The sequence below is a fragment of the Podarcis filfolensis genome, assembly GCF_964270895.1.
Source record: "Podarcis filfolensis genome assembly, chromosome: 3".
Lineage (NCBI taxonomy): Eukaryota > Metazoa > Chordata > Lepidosauria > Squamata > Lacertidae > Podarcis > Podarcis filfolensis.
In genome coordinates this window covers 55415844-55433523 of record NC_139606.1, presented here as the reverse complement: position 1 = coordinate 55433523, position 17680 = coordinate 55415844, and the positions used below count along the sequence as shown (strand labels likewise).

The 17680-nt window shown below is 41.1% G+C and overlaps 1 long non-coding RNA gene across 1 annotated transcript; it reads left to right on the top strand.

The window, feature by feature from the left end:
• The first annotated feature begins 9358 nt into the window (after positions 1–9358).
• Positions 9359–17328, top strand: LOC310758231. Its single transcript, XR_014545656.1, has 2 exons — positions 9359–9496; positions 16852–17328. It is a non-coding gene; the product is annotated as an uncharacterized lncRNA (long non-coding RNA).
• Positions 17329–17680: the final 352 nt, after the last annotated feature.

Here is a 17680-nt window from a genome sequence, read left to right as displayed (position 1 = left end):
ATAAAGAAATTTGGCCAAAGACAGAGGGGCCACGTGGATTCGCAGGTACAAGGTCAACCGAGCCAGTTGCTATGGTGATGGCCCAGTGCCCCAACTCTATATGTGATTAATGTATGTCAGCTAATTCAGAGTCAGTCATTCTGAATCTGTTAGCTGTCCAGTGTTACATGTTGGATTTTTGGAGTTAATTTCGAGCAACAGAGATACTTTCTACTTGTATGTATCTGTATATATCTGTATCTACGTCCAGATCTGTTTTACTGAGTCTCTATCCTCTGCAATAATAAACTATTTGGACCTTATTCTGCTTCTGGGTGGTTGCTGCTACTCCAGGCAAGATCCACCACATGTGCATCACATAAGCAGATTCCCAAATAGATCTCTCTGCATTTTAGCCTGATCCAAATAAGCATTTTTGCATAAGATCCACAAATGTTGTTCATGTTGCATTCAATATGCAAAAAATATCCAATATCTTCAGGTGCACTTATGTGTGGCACAACACCTTTCAGTCTGAACTCTTGCCTTTCTAGAAGCTGAAATTTCTACAGTGGTACAAAAGTTTATGCAAACTGGAAGGGAGAAGAGGGACAGACTTATGATAGTTGGAGTCAATGGTACTCTTACGTGAAAACAAGAACCCTTCTGAATCAGACCAAAGGCAATCAAGTGCCTATGGGAAGCCAAACATGGCTTGGATCCAGGGAAGGCTTCTGTAAATAGAAGCGTGTGGAGGTGGTTTTTGCCATCTCCCCCCTCCCCTGCAAAGCCACTACATAAACTCCCAAGGGCTCCCCAACGCTACAGAACACAATTTCAGGATGAAGGAAAAACTAGAACAGGGAATGGCCCTAAGATGTCTACTCACCCTTCCCTTTACCAAGCTTATCAGACTCTCCCTATAACATATTCCCCCCTAGCATTAACTACCACCTTAAGGGTACCCTCTCACCCACCCCACAACACTTTCCAGGCACATAACTCAGTATCTCACCAGAGAAACAGGGAGAGGAAGAGTATTTTAAAGTCCCTTCTTTCTTGCTTAAGACTTTCCTTCTTATTTCAACACCTGGGTGCTTTAGAACCCTGAGACTATAAGACAAAGATTTTAAAAAAATTAAAAGAAGTTTTTTTAAAAAAATAAAAGGCACTTATATGATCTGATCTACAGGAACAAATTCCAAAACAACTCCATCTTTCAGGAAAAAAACCCACATTCCATAGTCATTCTTCTTTCCTTCTGGCAATCTTTCTAGCCCTCATGGCAAAGAGGGATCCTTGAATCCAATTTGTTGAAGAGTGGAATAAACATAAGTAACTAAATAAATGACTGTGTGCTTGAAGTATCTGGTGAAATTTCTAAAGCTGATATGATCAAGGGAGTAGGCCTTCAGCATATTGCCTTCATTCCCCAGCTCTTGTGATGACCAACAGCAGTGAAGAAATTGTGGAAAGTAAGCCCATATATGAATATCTTCATGAATTATGTCCCTTGCCTCAGCTTTTCAGTGCAACAAAAACCCTCCTGTTTCTGCAGCTTTCTGGCATCTCCTTGTTAGCAGTCAACAGTCAACTGAATGGTGTGGTTTCCTCAGGCAGTCCCCACTAGACTTCATTTTCTCTGCCTTTACTTTTCCACGTGAAGTACAAGAGCAGCACCAGGCCTCAGGCAGCCAGGTTTATAGAAAATGTCTCTCCCTGACACACTGGCTCCACACTGATCTAAGGAAAGGACTGCTTAATATACCCCTGTCAAAAGCTGACAAAATTTACCATGTGGAAACATGTTACCTGCAGCCCTGAGAGAGAGAGACAGACTGCCTCAGACTAGCTTTTAATAAACCTCAGAGAATTGGAACTAAGAAAAGGTAATGGAAGCTTGCTAGGGAACAATTAAGAGAAAGAACTGAAAGGGCTTCAATCCAGAGAACAACTAAATTGCCTTCATTCAGTGATTTCTCTTACTGGGTGAAGTATAATAATGGTAGTATCATTCAACATATAAATGCCGCCCAATTTGAGGGACATGGTGCTCGAGGGGTCTTGCGACTGAATTAGCCCTTTTAACCAACACTGTAATGAGAGTTTAAAAGAGCACCAAAAATTGCCTTGGAGTAGTTTTTTTTTTTTTTTTTTTAAATAATATTTATTGAAGTTTCCAAAATACAGAAAGAGAAGAAAAGAAATTATGAAGATACATTCAGAACCTTATTTTCAAACATCCACTTTCTGGGACTCCCCCCTTCCCCCACCCCTACCGTATTCCCCTTTCATATTGTTGTTTCCACAAGTTCTGTTTCTGATTTAAAGCACAATTTATATACCCCATTGTTCAAATTTAAATTTATACAAACCTTATGCAACACCCTTGATAAAAAAAAAAAGCAAAAGATCTCTCCCCATAGCCCGCCCCCTTTTCTTTCCACAATGTCCCCCTTTTTTCCCATTAAAGTAAAAGCACACAGAATAAAAGTATAAAAAAATAAGAAATATATTAGAAAAAAGAAAACCAATTCAGAAAATAGTTGCAAGCCTTTGGATTCTAATTCTCCCTCCCCTTCCCCGGTTTAATTTCCCTTATCCTCCAATCTATGTTTCCAGCCTGGAAGTCTTAAGTCCATCAATCCCATTTTTCCCCCAACTCCTTGCAAAATTATTTCCCATTTTTAGGATTACTTTTTTAAAAATTAATTCCTAAATCTTTAAAAATGTCAAATTATAAAATTCCCCCCATTGTTCTTTCAAGGTTATAGTCCAGCTTCCTCTTGTTCCGCTGCTAAAACTTTCTTATTCAGAAGTTTAGTAACTCTACATGGGTTGTTGTTATTCAGGAACAAAAACTTGCGTTCAGTCCCTTCCTTCTTCAGTAAAGTATTCTGTTGTCTCCTTTTAGTCTAAACACCCTGTAGACGAGATTCAGTTTCAGTTTTGCAGCTTTCCCAGGAGATAACCAGTTCTGTGAAATTCCGAAGTGTTGTATTTTTCCCGGCTTACGCCCATCTTTGTAATGTCCCGAAGCTCCTCTAGGGGGGTTGTTGTAACTTTGTTTCCAAAAATCCGATTGTTCTCCGTATTTTCGCCATTTTGTATTCAAGTCTTAACAAATTATATCAAGTTGTAACAAATTTGACCAGCAAGGTCCTTGTAATAAAATCCTCTTTAAAATTCCGACTTTGACAGCTACTTTGACAGCTGTCAAAATCACCGGCTCTTTTCACCAGGCTCACTCCTCAATCGCCCCGGTTCCCAGGGAGGGGGGTGCATTTTCCTTCTCCTTCAATTCTTCCTCCAGCACAATTCTTGTACTTTCCCATCATGGAATTCTTGATTTTAGCAAAGATACCGTTCTTTTTGGGCCTTGGCTTCCCAATCCTTGTTTTAAAATGTCTACAATAGGGAGGGGGACTGACTTCCTTTTTAGATCCCCCCCCGCTCGTCTCAAATCCAAAAAATTTTTCTTCTTTTAAACCCGATTTCCAATTTACTCACGGGTTGTTGTTAAAAGTCCAAATTCTCAATGGAAGAAGTCAGCGCTCTCCGCCGGATGGCATGCGGCTTCGCTCGGCAGGGATGGCAGAGGACTCAAAGCACCACGCTTCTCCCCGGCACCCGATCCGTAGCCTTTAAAAAGGCTCCTTCACGAGTCGGGAGGGCGCTAGCGGTGCTAGCCGAGTCTCCAAGTCCACGGCCCCCGTGGCCGTGGTTTCTAAGGGTCCCCGCATCGCCGGTGCGGTAAAACCCAGCCCCTGCCGAGCCGGCTCCCTCCGGAGCTCGGAGGGAGTCCGCCATTCGGCGATGGCGCCAACCCGGAAGTCTGCCTTGGAGTAGTTTTGAGCACAGGTGTGCCAGCTTCCCATCTGCACTTTCCATAATTGGCAATAATGACACACCTCATAATGCATTACTGACTTATCCCCCACACCCCTAAATAACAAATGTATCAAATGGTCCTAATGCAGGCATCAAGCAGATTTCATTAGGAGAAATCATGAAGGGACTATATGAGAACTCATTTTAGTCTGATGGGGCAGCCGAACGAGTTGGTTAAGCTCCTTCCCTCAGTTTCTCACCTTATGAGAAGATAAAAGAATTACTAACATCTCCTGCTCACAAGCTCATGCTCACGCTCTCTCTCTCTCTCTCTCTCCTTCAAGGCTAAACAACATAGAGCTGGCAACCCAATAAATAATTGTGATGGGCTTGTAACTGCCACAATCAATTAATCAACCAATATATATTTTAATGTACCAAGGATTTTGTGTGTGTGTTGCAGTGATGATGAAGCTTCTGACAGTGATTAACTGAGCTGCCTTACAGTGCAATTTCCAATATGTCTCCTTGGAGGTAAGTTCCATGGAGTTTGGTGAGGCTTACGCCCACCTACTTAGGTTTAAGACCACACACCCCAACATCACTGAGGAAAGATAGAAGGGCTGAAATTGGCTGTACTGCTTTGAACCTATAAATGTACGGAAAGGGCCAAGAGACCAACAGATTCTGCAGAAAGAGGAGTCAGATTTCATTTCATTCATGATATCATTTACAAGCCACTTTTAAGGGGACAACTCACAAAAGGAAGATAGCAACAACTAAAACATTCAATATATAAAAAATAAAATATGTTTAAAATCCAACAATTATTTTTTTTTATTTACTGCCTTTACATCCCACCTTTTTCTCCAAGGTGTTAAAAGTCGCGTACATGGTTGATTGAAGGTAAAAGCAAGCCTAGGAAATTCAGATTGCTCTCCCCTTCCTTGTTTTAGCAAATAACACCTCTGAGCTGACTTATTTTAGGAGACAAAGTTGCCCTGCTTTAGTGTGCTCCTTAATGCATTTCCTGCACAATCTTATACTGTACATGTATATTTAGATGTAAGTCTCACTGAGTTCCACAAGGCTTAGTCCCAGCTAAATGGATATAGGATATGCATTCAGCACCTTCCTATGGTCCCACCTCCGGTCCACTGATACTAAATCCAGCACGCTGTTATCTTTACGTAGAAGAAAACAGCAGCATAGCAAAGAAGATACTGTATATTGTTGGGACCCTGACAGGAGGCACTTCCCCAGGATCCGTAGCAATATTGGCAGGAGAGAAGCATGCCAAAAATGTCCCCAATGTAACCATGCATGGAAGCACAAATCTGCATGACAAGAAGGAATCACCAAAATGATGTTATACCACCCTATCATACACACCATCTGCAAGTGCCCTGAACGATGTGAGCCATTGTGAGGTGCCCACTGTGACTTATGTACTCCAGGCATACCATGTATGAACATAACATGTAAACAATAACTCTTTCAGCAAGAAATGCAGAGGAGATGGAGGACAGACAGAATAACAGACAGAAAGCTCCACTGCTCACTTGGGCAATAGCATGTCATGGATGGGCAAGCCCCAGGAGAGTCCATCGTCCATGGAGCTCCACAAATTTTCATCTGGGAGGATCCTGGACCATATTATTGCTCTGCTAAAAAACAGGATGCAATTTAAAGTTCTCTTCTTTCAAAACTTTACTAAGTAATATTTTACAGTTTCATGGAGTGACATCAGAAAGAGGCAACATAGGCATTAAATTATGTATTATTTTTATGGTAGCTCTCTGGTCCCTGAATATAAAAGGAAATCTGAACAAGGCCATAAAACAATAGTTACCTGCAAAAACTAACAAATCATAGTCATTTCAGAGGGAAAACAGCTAATGAAATGTCAAATGGTTCCTGTTCACTAGACTCACACCCAAAGGGTTATTGCAGAATAATTTCCTGCAAAATCTATGTGCACAATGAAATATTTAGTGTAGTATCTAAGAATTGTGGAGGAAATGATACTCTCCCCCCCCCCCCATTATAAACAATAGAATTATAGGGTGAGAAAGTGTGTCTTCTGCTCCAACCATTCAGTGCAGGATAGAACTTCAATGTCCCTAGAAAATTGCTGTTCAGCCTTCACTTAAAGATTTCCAGCAAAGGAGATCCCATCATCTTGCAAGGCAACCATTCCATTGTCAAACGTATCTCACTGTTTGAAAGCTTGCCCTAACAATTAACAAACAGCTGTTTCCCTGAAATTATCACCTGTTGGTTCTAGTTTAATTCCAGAAACACCATAACAGAAAAGCATGTAAACAGGCAAAATAGGGTAACACCTTTTGTGATGAAAGGTATTTAAACATGCTGTAAAAAAATAAAGCCAAGAGGAATTCCGTAATGGCTGCCTTGTAAATGTACTTACCACACTGAAAAGTGACATGTAGGGGTGGACGAATCTGCCAATATTGATGTCAGAGGGATTAGAATGCACTTTTATTTCCCCTGGGAATCCCCCAGAGTCCTAGACTGAACCCTTCAAATTACACTTGGTGGATCCTTAAATTCCCAGGGAATCCAAAATGGGAGTTCTTTAAGGTATATTTGAAAAATAATTACAGTAGTTTAAACTCTGTCACAGAATTTGAGTAATTTCAGTAGTAGCTTTAAGAAAGACATCAGATCTAAGATAAATTAAGGATTAGTCAAATTAGGATAAAAGTGTGTATTGGCAACATGCAATATATAATCGAAGTAAGGAATAGATGGGAAGTCGGGTCTATAGTTCAAAGACCAATTTTTGCTTTATTGTTTTGTAAATAATATTGTGTTCATTTTCATTTGTATTCCTGTTTTTCTTCTTTTTTTCTTTTTTCTTCTTGGTGTATCAACAAAAAAATCAAATATTTTTTTTATATTTTTTTTTAAAAAAACTTGCCAGAAAATCAGCACCTGTTCTCATCAAGGGGTCCCTTACCTGGGTGCAGATCTTGCCTATCCTTCCTTCTTTTCCCAGTTCATCACTGCAGTCTTTCACCTCTCTTCATAACTTTCCACAAGTTAGCGGATTTCCCCCGCCCTGCTCCAGCCCATCCACTCCTTCTCCCTCCCTCCCCCTTCTTTTAATGTCTCTCTTTCCCCCTGTCCAGTCTCTCCTGACTACACTCCCACACTCTGTGTAGCCGCCTTGATAGGACTGCAGACTGTGGGGAAACATTGTGGTACATTGGGTTTCTCTCCGTTTCACATTTTTCAAAACAAAAGTTCAGTTCTCCCCATTTCCTCATCAGATTCTTTTCACTCCTTGTGAAAATATATCAGCTTTTTACTACGCATTTCTCCTAAAAGACACATTTATGTATGCAACTTCACATCACGTACGCATTTTCACAAACCATTTCCTCTCATGTAACATAATTTTGTTTGTTATTTTCACTAATATGTGCATTTTGTGCACTTGCTTCTCTAACTATGCATCTTTGTACCCATTTTTGGCTAGAGAAATTTCATCACAAAATTTCAGAGAAGTGTGAATTTCAAAGGCTAGCTCTGCTTCTGTTTGTGTGTTGTTTTGGGAAATGAAAACCAAACCAAACCAAAAAAGTTTCCCATCACCGAACATGTATATTTACATAAATATTCTCTCTCTCTCTCTCTCTCTCTCTCTCTCTCTCACACACACACACACACACACACACTCACACACAAGCTCTAAAATTCACAAATGTAAGACAATATAAAACTCTTATGACAAGGCTGGACGTATATTCCTAGTTTCCACAGTTGAAGTGATATGCCACTGAAATTTAGACACTGAATCACATTCAACACGTTCGGTAAGCAAGCATGACTTTGGCATTCCATTCACAATTCCATAAGCTAAAAATTATACAAAAAGTAGACTGGGCACATTTACTGTGTGTAACATCCCTGAAATGGTTACCAAGGGAACCAGCTAAAAGCAGATTGGTAAATCAAATCTAGACACTTTAACTTAAAAGTCAAAAGGTATAGTAGACACCTTGGGGCCAAGAGTATAAGAATTTCTATACAGGGTCAGATCAATGGTCAATCAAGCCTAGTATATTACTTCTCCAGGTGCTCCAATAAGCACCATTGTGCTCTGCTCTTGTAGAATCGCCTGTATTCTGAAAAATGTGTTAACAGAAAATTTGCACTCTCTGTGTGCCTTCATGTAATGTTTACAACCCAGCACCTCTGGAAATGCATGAACAAATATTACAATTATTACATTCATTTTATCCTTTGTGAACCAGTCCCCATATCAAATGCTGGTGTCCAAAGAGTCCCTCCGTCTGGTTCTGCCAAGGCCCCACTTGCTAAAAACCCTCCTTATAGCTGCTCCTATTTTAATATTGAATGGAAGATTGGAGGCCAGTGGAAAAATATAGGCTAAGGTTCCTTTCCAAGCCAGGGCCTCACCTGGGATAGAGGCATTAACATGTCCAAAGGTGTTGGTGGCCATCTAAGAGGAAACTTTAGGCCTGGGCAGACAGAGGTTGCCAGGGTAACTGGGTGTAAAATGATAGGAAAAGAGAGCCTTTAGTAAGGTGTGCTGGGAAGAAGGAGAGAACAAACAAAGATCCATCTTGGGCAGATTGGCTGAAGGCAGATGGCAGAGATGCCTTTGACTCCCGTGCAGCATTGCTATGGGGAACAAGCCCTGCTTGATATGGCAATGCTGTAAGATCTGAATTCCATGTAGACTGGAGGTGTAAATATGTGAATAAATCATATTTCTTAAAGCTATGACAGTCTCTGTCATATCTTCAGTTCTCCTAAGCACAAACCCTGGGTGAGTACCTGAAACCCCCTAGGATCTTGCTACCACTTGGGAGAGGATGGGGGTGGCACCCAACTTTTGCAACATTATTATTATTTTAAAAGCTGCAGCTTTACTTTAAATAAATGTACAAGATGGGGGATACCGAGAAGTCTAAAGCATTGGTACCTAGAATCTGAAACACCTTCTGATCTATTCAGTTCTTTCTCCTCTTTATTTTTCATGGAGGCAACTTTGACGAATGGGGAAGGATTGTTTAATGAGGGCAATGAACTGCTGAAATGTCACTTAAGTATCAGGACACATTACCACTAGGGAGTGTTAGCAGCATCTGTGCACCATTTCCGTGCTCAGACGTGCCATTTAAAAATAACTATGTTTACCTTTTATGCCCAAGCTAATTTATTTGCAGTAAGGGTTCTTGCAATGTGCTGAGCAGACAAGAAGTCAAATTAAGGAGAAGCTGATGGGTTCTACTGCAGACAGTGAAACCTAAAGGCCATATTGTGACTACAAGCAACAGTCGTTGTTCCATCAGAAGAGAATATGCAAAGCCGCAAAATAGATGGAGGAGAGTTCTCTGACCACTGAGTTAGGTCCCTGTGGCAGATACTTTAACAGATACTGGCCACAAGCAAGCTGCACACAATAGTTGCCCTGGTGCATAATGTGTGGTGGTAAGATGATTTCACAATGCAGAATGCCATGAGCTGAATGTGCCCTCTAGGACATGCCTCTCAGCATCTTCTGTGGTGCACAGGTGTGTCATTCTGTGCCAGATGCTCAAAGCTACCGGTAATTGGCAGACAATTCAGTGTGGGAAATGTTCCATGAAGGTAGACAATTCAAAACTACTCTGTGCTATTCCACACCTAGGTATGCATTGGCTAATGTTGTGCTGCAAAGCCATTATTGTATACATCTGTAAGCTTCATCATATTGCTGTTTCGTTACTCCCTTGCACCTTCCCAAAAGCTTATGCATCTCCTTCAAATGAATATTGAGATTGGATATTATTGGATGTAAAATAAGGAGACCAAACATCTTGAATACAGTCCTTGGCATGTGTTTGAGCAACCAAAGGATTTCCGGAGAGTTTTCAATATCAAATATTTTATATTGTGAAAGCTATGTTAGTCTTCTATAATAAAGATAAAGACATGCTGGATGGCACCTTGAGTCTAACTTTTTAGAAGCTTCATATTGTAAAATGGCATAAGCCTATGTAAGTGACAGCCTACTTTATCAGATGTTCCAGTTCAGCATCTGATGAAGTAGCCTGTCGCCTATGAATACTTATGCTATTTTACGGTAAAAAAGCTTCTTTAACTTTGAAGGTACAATGTGTTCAATAACAAGCATTCAATCAAATATTTCAGTACCAGATATTTAATATCCAAAATTCTCCCAAGGGAGGAATTTTTAGGAGGATTTCTGAGAACAAAGGGTGGTATCCAACTCTCCTGTTCCTATGCTAGCAGAACTGAAGGTTACCATCCTCTCCTCTTCCTTGCAACACCCTCTACATTCTCAAAATCTGGAGGGTTGGGGAGCCGGCAGAGAGAGAAAAGGAAATGGAAGTGCCGCTACACCAGAAGAACTCTCCTGACACTGCTTTGGAGACAACCCAATACCATTTCATGGCTGTTTCTTTCATCTGTGATATGCTGGTTAGGCACAATAACCCTGTGTTGCATATCTGTCCAGACATATGGCTCCCCAGGGCAGCAGTCCTGGACTCACTTTCTACACAGCAAGGCACCTTGGACATAATAGAAACTAACTCCAAGAAAACTTACATGAGATTATGTTTCACGAGTCACTTCGCAAGTGACCATTTTCTTTTGTTGAAACAAATCTCCCACATATGGGGGGGGGGAAAGGAACTATGAAGTGGTCCTATGTTCCCAGTTGAGTATATCAATTACAGTATTATTTATAGCAGTCCAAGGGACTTGTGCTCCACATCATTTTCACATGTATTCATGCTTGAGTCCACTCCATCCCATTGCCCCATTAAATTGGGGGGGGCAGTATCAGAATCTACACAGGAGAATCACATTTAAAGACTATTTAAAACATACAAACTACACATGTGATGGGCAGAGATATCCTGATCCACACACTAGCTTGGGAGGTGCAGATCATATCGGAATTCACAAAGAATCGAATTCCTCAAGCATCCCTAAGTGGTATCCATTTCAACAATGGATTCCCCAATGCCACGGTAATTTTCTTCAGCAACAAACTATTAAGGGAACTCACATGTGCAGCTGAGTATGGGGCCTGCAGCATCTTTCTTCTGAAGCTGTTGTGCTGAGTCCACAGCTGTTTGATTTGGAGGCACACTTGTGCGCCTCTCTGCCTGTCTCTTTCGTAGACTGATTGCTTGTGACATGGTGGTGCAAGCAACACATATATAATCCCACTTTGCCAGGGAGTCAATCCCAGAAAACTAATCACAGTAATAATAAACTACCTCCATACATTCAAAACAAGAAATGCCAATACCCATGAGGTGGCTGGAATAGTAAAAGCCAAGCATGAGTAAATAGGCAACCATGCCATGGGGAAAAGCAGAAGGTTCTTTCTAACCTTAGGCCAGTGGAATCTAATCAAGGCCCTGTATGGCTGCTTTTCGAATAAGATTAAGCAAACACACAAACACCCCTGAAAAATCTAGGCTGCCAGAAATCTGTGCAGCATGTGAAACAAATGATACAAGAGAGATGCATCTTTCCCATGTTTTACTTACTAAATGAATCTCTTCTCCAGTCCAATATGTAACTGGGGTTTGTATTTTATAAACCCTTTAGAAGCCTGTTTTGGCATTATACATATAAATATAAATTAAATAACAACACCTAGGGCTTTTTTGCAGGGGGGGACTCACTGGAATTCAGTTCCAGCACCTCCCAGGTTGGTGCCATTGTCATTCTAAGACAATGAGGGAGGTGTTCATGGTGAGCTCCAGCACCTCTTTTTCTATAAAAATAGCACTGAGAATACCAACTTCTCCAACTTAAGAAGAAACGCCTTAAAGACTGTTTTGAAGCTGCTGAAGGCTGCATCTGATAAGGCTTCTCTCTTACACATTCACATCATACATTTAAAGCAATCTGAGACCACTTTTAAGCAATCATGACTTCTTCAAAAGAATTATGTAGTAGTTTGTTCAGGGGGCTGAGAGTTGTTGGAGATCCCCCTTCCCCTTCCAGAGTTACAGTTCCCAGAGTTTCCTGTGAAGAGGGCTTGATAGTTAACCATTCTGGAAATCTGAAAGCCAGTGTGGTGTAGTGGTTAGTGTGTTGGACTAGGACCTGGAAGCCCAGAGTTCAAATCCCCACCTGGCCATGAAACTCACTGAGTGACTTCTCTGCCTGTCACTGCCTCTCAGCCTAACATACCTCACAGGGTTGTTGTATGAAGTAGACGAGGAAGGGGGGGGACCATGTGTGCCACCTTGAGCTCCTTGGAGGAAAAAGTGGGATATGAATGCAATAAATAGATTTAAATGTACAGTATGGTGAGAATGTGGCCTAAGACCCTGGAGAGCCACAGCTAGTCAGAGTACGTAATACAGAGCTAAGAAGCAAAAATAGTGCACCCTGACACAAGGAAGCTTCCTACATTACTAATTTAGCAGTTTATATATCCTGACAGGTTGAGGATCCTTGCCGTGTAGCTTAGTGGCTTGTATTCAGGCCTACCATTAGGCAGAGTGAGGCAGGTGTCTGAGGCAACAGAGTTTGAGTGTCATGAAAGGGAGGCAAAATGTTAGCTATTTAACTTGTTGTTGCTTTTCATTGCCAAGAAGTGTGAGGGGAAGGTACTGATGAATTTTTGGCTTCAACTTGACCAGCCCTGAGCACTCCTATGCACCATGAGCACAGTGGAGGAGGGCAGCATTGATGCTGCGACGCCCCAGGCTGCAAAATGTCTTGGGCTGGCCCTGTGTTCTTCTATCCTATTATTGTTCTTTTGTCTCCATGCACACACACATCCCATACCCTCCAACATTTATCCAATGAAAATAGGGACTTCCATTATTATTGTTATTATTATTATTATTATATCCCGTCCATCTGAGTGGGTTGCTCTAGCCACTCTGATCGGCTTCGAACATATATAAAAACATAATAAAACTGCATTCAGATGTCTTCTAAAGGTTGTATAGTTACTTATGTCCTTGGCTCGGGAGTCACATAGCTCCATAACTTCCAACATTTCTCCAATGAAAATAGGGACGTCCTAAGGAAAAGCAGGACATTCTGGGATCAAATCAGAAACTGGGATGGCTTCTGTAAATCTGGAACTGTCCCTGGAAAACAGGGAGACTTGGAGTTTCTGACATCTCCTGGTTCCCCTCTCCCCTGCCATATCTCTTTTACATCCTGCCCTATTCGCCATTTTGAAAACTGACTTTCCTCACACACACCCAACCCCCGTGCTGCTGCTGTGGCAGCTGCTACTTCATCTACTGTGGCTGACACCCGTAACTGTGATGAATGGTGTGCTGACAGTCCAGCATGCTTCACTGAGAAGCAAAGGCCTGAACAAAGTGAATCAAGCTTGTCTGGTGCTAGTCTTGTCAATACCTATCGGCCCATATGAAGGCCCAGGCTGATGTCTGGCTTTCGCAAAGCTGTTACCATTTTCTTTGCTGGGATCAGACTGATCATAATTCTCAAATAAATTCCTAGGCAACTGCAATAAATACACCTATCAATAATGTTGTTTCTTTCCGAGAGGTTTAAATAAAACTCTAACAACAAGACAAGACTGCTTTTTTAAACAGGCAGTGTAGAAAAAAGATGGGTCTGTTTTTTTCCACAGAGAAAAAATTGGTAGCACCACTAAAATAAACACCCTCAGTATGACTTGCGACTGTCTATATGATTGTCTGACAGGAAAATTTTCCCAGCTGCACCAGCCTTAGGCTGTGTCTATGGAAGGAACTCCTCTCTGAAATGTGTCTTGTTCCAACTTTATATACATTTAGACATCCAGTTTAAAAAATCAACTTTTTGTTAGGCTTGAGAGGCTGATCAGGTCATTTTTAAAAACATTACAATGCTGCCAGTTATGCTCTTTATGTCCTTTATGAGACTTTTTCTTCATGTTCTTACTTATTATGTTTTATGTGGCCTTGTTTCAAACCACCTTGTGGTCATTTTGGGTGAAAGGGAGTGTAGCAACTTCTCAATAATTTTAAAAATGTACATTGCCACATGTGGTGTATGTACATGGCCCAGTAGCCACATGTACGCATGGAAAGAAGCCCCAGTTAGCCATGGTTTCCACCAGTGTGCACATATGATACACGTATGCATTCCATCATGCAAATAGAATACATCAGGAATGGGGGACCTATGGACCTCCATAGTTGTTATACTGCAACTCCTAACAGCCCCAGCATAGCTAGCAATCAGCGATGATTGCAGGGAATTGCATACCCTCCAACATCCCACTGATGAAAATCGTATACAACCTGGCTCCTCAACACACTTAAAAACACTCCCCTCACCAACGCCTCCCCACCTTCTCTGCAGATACATCCACCCACCTCAGTGACCTCTGTAATTCCAGGATATTCTCGTCAAATCAGGACAGTTGAGGGGTATGGAATTGTAGTTCAGCAACGTCTGGAGGACCCCAATTTCCCCATCTCTGGTGTAGACAGTGGGAAATTTCTTTCAAAGAAGTGGTGCAAATTGAAACTTGGGCGAGGCAAACACATATTTGGATTAACTAATGGATCACTTGTTCGAATATTTTCTGGTAATATTCTTATGTATTCCTTTATGGATGGTGTTCTCTGAAGGTAAAATAAGTACATTAAAATTCTCCCCAAGAAAGACAAATAATACATTCTCTTTAGGTATTGAAGACAAGGAAACCTACTGAAGCACCACTAATATAAATAATTCCATTTTGTAAAAACTTTGACAAGAAAGTAATGATGGTGTAATTGAAATTAACACTAGACTGAATCTCCACAGTTGGTAGTAATAGGCAGAGCAACATAATGTATGTCACAGCTGGGTTGCAGTTTGAACAATCCCTATGCAATATAGGTTGCATGCTTCCAGCATCACCTTTTCCCCAAGGGAATGTTCATTCCCCATCAGTAAGTAACCACCAGTTATTTGTTTGTTTGTTTGTTTGTTTATTCCATAAAATTAATTCAACACTTGATTGTATAAAAACATTGAAGCGGTTTACAAAAAAGATTTTGAATGTCAGCAGTGCTTACTTACCAACGGATACCTGTTTTCTTCAAAATGATTCCCCCACTATTATAAAGATTAATGCTCCATGGCTTGAATAGCAATGCAAATCATAATTAGCTATAATTAATTACATCACTGACTCTCCCCCTGCCCTGAAATTGCTTGCCTCAACAGTGGTTCAAATGTTTCCTCTGCATCTGGATGAATCACTCAGACAATCGTTTTGCTACCAACGCAAGGACTTGATTCTTAAAGGCCATTAGATGAGTTAAAAGAAACTCAATCACAAATCGGTCGTAAGATAATGATTTTCTTTAAAATAAACACATTCATGATTAATTTGAGCTTTTCTGCTTTCTTAGCCTTCAGGGTTCCACCCTCTACTCCCCATCCCACAATAGTCAGCTTTTCTCTCAGCCGTAAGTGTTAGCAAAGCTTTAAAAGAAGTCCAGGAGTTTACTGATTTCACATCCCTGGTCTTCTCGGGCCAAACTAGTTGTGATGTGGCAGAGCTGTGATTAAGATAACCTGTTGGTTTAGAGGCCTGAATCAGATTAGGACCCCCCGCACCAGGGGAGAGGGAGTGTAAACCTTTCCCCATGCTATTTTTCCTGCTTAAAAATAGCATTTCTTCAAATTAAAATTCCCCCAAAATGGGGAAGTATATGAGAAATAGTCAGTCACCACATCCCGTCAGTGTAAGGATTTCCACTTGCACAATGGGACTTCTTCCCTCGCCCCCGCAACACCCCTACAGACTCCCCAGATCTGTTGCAGAGGGTTGAAGAACAGATTCTCTAGAACAGATTCAGGAAGGGAATGGAGGGAGGTGAGGGGGAGAGCATCCCATGTGCTCTTTTCATGTTGCAAGCCGCCTTGAGCATGTTTTGAACTGTGGAAAGGGGGCATTTAATAAAAGCATGTATGTATGTATGTTACTTTAATAGATACTCCATATTTTATTTCATTTGGATTGTAGAGCTTTCTCAACATAGCACCATGTTTTTCTTCTCTTGTACTTGTTCTGTAAATGCCTTCCACTTACACTATGGTTCCCACACATTGTGATCTGCTTGGATTGATCTGTGGGGAGAAGAAAGGAGCTCTGGGTGAAAAGACTTGAGGTAGGCGACTAGCCTAGATGGCATTTTGCTCACTTCAACTCTGGTTGGCTCTTCACACAGGGAAAAACCCACTATAAATAAATCAGCCATTAAATCGTTATAACAAAAGAAAAAATGCTGTGTAAAAATCACTTAATTTTTTTTTATTTTTTTGCTCTCCGGTGCCATCTGGTGTTGCATATTTATAACACATTAAAAGCGTTGCTTTTTGACTAATGTAGCTGAATCCTCTATGCTTCCTATTTGCCACAGGAGCCGACCACAATAAAATATTTGAGGGGGCCGAGTCCCCAGAAAGTTAATGGGTATTCCCATTCAAATGGTGGGGGTGCACTGCATCATGTTTTCGATTATGTGGGCCGAGGCTTACCTGGGCCCCCACAATATTTTATTCAAGTTGGCACCCCTGCTTTTATCTTTGTGCAAATTCTCACTTGGTCATGTTTCATAACTTCCTTGCTTTTTTAATGGTCGAAGCGAGAAGAGGGGTTGAGGGTGCTTCTTTCATTGAGGAAAGTCGGAGTGACTTGCTAATGTTTCATAGCATGCAGGCAGAAGTCTGTACAAAGAGCATTTGCCTTGATGCAGAAAATCCACATGCAAAACAGTAGAGTGGGCATGAGCAGCTGCGAGCACAAATCTACATCTGCCTACCATTCCAAGGAATGCTTGTTGCAGTCAGGTTTCCCAGCGCTGACCAGCTCTTTGAAAAGCATTGGAGATTTGAATCTCTCCTCTTTGATGTAGAACAGAGCTGGAAAAAGAAACGTGCATTCAGTCTCCTCTATACCTCCTGCAGTGTGTGGCTTATTCTGTTATAGATCATCACACCAACCATCTGTTCACCAATTCATTTTTTGTTCGTCATCAACAGGCACCCCTAAATGGCATCTATACATGCAGTAGTCAGACTTGCTGGGCTCCTGATCCTGCGAGGAGCTCTGCTTGCTTCTTGGGAAAGAACCCCCATCCTGGATTGAGATTACTTTCTTTTGGAAGACTGCTGCAGTACAGTGTGAAGAATTTCATCCTTCATTATTCTTGGCTGCTCAGGAATTGAATCTTATGAGGAGCACTTGCCAGAGAAGTCATAATTAACATTTACTGCTTTTTAAAAAATGGGTCTGAGCCAAGATAATTGGCCATCAAACTGTTGTGCAGAGATGTTGATCATTCAGTAGCATGAATAAGTATTTCATCCTTTTTCTGGTACAAACAGATATTATTGAGCACCGGCAGTGAGCTCTAGAGGAAAACAGAAGTGCAGACAAGGGAACTGAGGATAGGAAATTAGAGCGAGGGAAAGGCTTGTAATCATTCTTTGATTCCTTATAATTATGGTGTTAAGTCAGCATTGCCTCAAGGTGATTATTGGAGTAGCCGTTTAGCTGAAAGGCCAGTGGATTAGCGTCTCAGTATGTTATTTGGAGCATTGTGCATAATGGGCATGATAAAGCCTAATAAGATGTTTTTGATGATCTCATTGTTTTTAGCGGGAAACAGTGTTAATTTCTATACAAAAGGAGAAATAACACGACATGAAAAGATTAAAACAAAAGGATCAACACAGCACAGAGGACTTTCCATGCTTAAAAAATAAATAAATCAGTATTTTAATTCCGCATGCAATGTATGATAAAATGCAACAATCAGTATGAAAGTAAAAGAAAACTGAAAATAATAGCAAAAGAAAAGAAGAAATC